At 40.6% G+C, this 2500-nt stretch overlaps 2 protein-coding genes across 2 annotated transcripts in view; one reads left to right on the top strand and one right to left on the bottom strand.

Annotated features, from left to right (window-relative positions):
• LOC101850438 overlaps positions 1 to 1792 on the bottom strand; it is a 9808-nt gene extending 8016 nt beyond the window's left edge. The window contains exon 1 of the mRNA XM_005107815.3: positions 1693 to 1792. The gene's annotated coding sequence lies outside the window, so the exon portion shown is untranslated. The remainder of the gene's footprint in view (positions 1 to 1692) is intronic.
• LOC101852270 (aspartate--tRNA ligase, mitochondrial) overlaps positions 1 to 2500 on the top strand; it is a gene marked incomplete at its 3' end in the record, with an annotated part of 36714 nt that overhangs the window by 23268 nt on the left and 10946 nt on the right.

Raw genomic sequence — 2500 nt, 5'->3', positions numbered from 1 at the left:
ACTCACACTCACACACACACACACACGCACACACACACACACACGCACACATTTAACACACACACACACGCTCGCACGCACACACACTCACACACACACACGCACGCTCGCACACACACACACACACACACGCACACATTCAAACATAACACCGACTCACACACAAATACACTGTATAATAATATGTATTCAAACAAAGCGAGTGTCTTTGAGAACAAAAAAAAAAAGAACCCGTATAAAGGGGAATAACTCGTTCATCTTTACATCAATTTTAATAAAACCCAAAGCAAATATAATTTTGCCGAGGTGAAGGCAGATCCGACAATATCATGAAGAAAAGCCATCGATGTGTTCGAAAAATGTCAAGTTTTTTTTTGTTTTTTTTTGTTAAAAAAAAATAAAATCCACCAAAAGTAAGTAAAACTCGTGTTACTTGTTGAGAACACCAATGCACACCTTGTCTGTCCCGGTTGGATTATGCGATTGTGCGGCCGCGTTTTTTCGCGTAATTCTGCAACATTTGCCTAATTTTGGATTCCCCTCTTTTTTACACGTTGTTTTTCCCTTTTTTTTTCACAAAACAATTAATTAACGCCTCGCCATATAACTAAAGGGAAGTGATCGCCGTAATAAGTCTAATTTAAGTGTCAAGTTGGCTATTTCCCCTGTTGGAAGATCTTGGTATGGGTTTGGATTTTGTTCCTTGAGCATGTTCAATTTTTCAATCCATCAAAAGTTGTTGTTCTCATGTCTGCTGATATTTCATGTTTGACAGGTGGTTTGGTTCAAGAAGTTGTAAACTTTTGCGTTTTACTCAGTTTTTGTTCAAATCAAACACAACAAAATCAAAAACAAAAACCACCACCCCAAAACCCCACAACGAAACAAATTAGAAAAAAAAACCCCTTCATAATTCTCTAGCATGTAAGTCTTTCTTTTCCATTCTGACAAATATAACGTTGTCTCGGGTGAATTTGCCTAGAGCCCGAAACTGGTAGTGAGCGCTGCAGAAATCTACAAATTGCATTATTATTATTATTATTATTATTATTATTATCTTCATCATCATTGTATCATCATCATCATCATCATCATCATCATCATCATCATCATCATCATCATCATCATCTTCAGCATCATTATTATTATTATTTTTACAACTATTGCATAATATTATATTGCTTTCGCTTTTATTATTATTAATATTAAAGTGTTGTCAGTCTTATCATCATCATTATTATTATCATTGTTATTATTAGTAGTATAATACTTCCCGGAGACCCATACAATGGGACGCCTAAACACAGTGTGTTTGAAAAGAGTTTGAGTCCAATAAGAATAATTCCAACTGAATCACCACCACAGCACCGTCTGAACTTTGGGTTTATAGCAGCACGCACTACAGCCTTAAAAGTCCCCAAAGCTTTCACTTTCACCGCGCATGTATGTACGTCCACTCGTGAGAAACGATATATAGATATCTACCTTGTCTAACGCCTATGCCACAACCTTCACAATACTTAGGTACCATATGCCGTATGCCCAGTCCTAAAACGGCATAGATCTACCTAGTTTAAAATGTCAAAACCTTCACCGTGTACATGATGTACGTCCACTACTAAAACCGTATTGGTCTATCTAGTCTAACGCCAATGCCAAAACCTTCACCACACAATATAGTACCGTATGTACCTTCACTCCTGACACGGTATAGATCCACCTAGTGTTACTCCAATGCCAAAGCCTTCTCCCTTTCCGTCCACTCCTGAAACGTACGTCATAGACCCACCTAGTGTAACTCTCTCTCTCTAACTAATGCCTCTAATCTAACTCTCCCGGCTCTTGGTTCTTTGGGGCTTTTTTTTTGGTTTCCTTTTCGTTTCTTTCTCTTCTCTCAGCTGGTACATTTCGATTACTGCTCACGTGACGCGATGGGCGTTGTCATGGGGACAGTTTATCTCTTGGTACTTATCAGTTGTGCATGGTCACCGCCCACTTTGTATGTGTGCGCGCGTGTGTATGCGGGGTCGTCTCGGCCTTAGGCAAAGGGGTGATGTTGTAAGTAAACGCTAATGTAATTTTCTATTATGCGTGGAAACTCAGAGGTACGCTCCGTTTGCCCTGTTGGTATCATCATGTTTGTCCCCGGTTCAAATTCCAGACTGCTTGTATCATGCTGGTCTACGGAGCAGTTGGCCCTGGTTCGAGTCTCAGAATATTAGTAGTTGTATTGTGCTGGACTATGGAGCAGATATTCCTTGTACGAATCCCAGACTGGGCATTCTTGAACCCTTGTCTTTTTGTGGAGGTCTCGAGGCCCTAAACCTATTTGGGTCGGTCCTGTCGGGGGTGAACATTAAATGTGAAGGTCCAGCCTCTTAAATAACATAGAAGTGTTGATAGGGAGAGTGAGGATGGAGGGGGACAGAGAGAGGGAGAGAGAGGGAGAGGGAGAGAGAGAGAGAGAGAGAGAGAGAGAGTGAGAGAGAGAGAGAGAGAG

Source organism: Aplysia californica, unplaced genomic scaffold (genome assembly GCF_000002075.1).
Source record: "Aplysia californica isolate F4 #8 unplaced genomic scaffold, AplCal3.0 scaffold00634, whole genome shotgun sequence".
Lineage (NCBI taxonomy): Eukaryota > Metazoa > Mollusca > Gastropoda > Aplysiida > Aplysiidae > Aplysia > Aplysia californica.
This window is presented reverse-complemented; position numbering and strand designations above follow the sequence as displayed.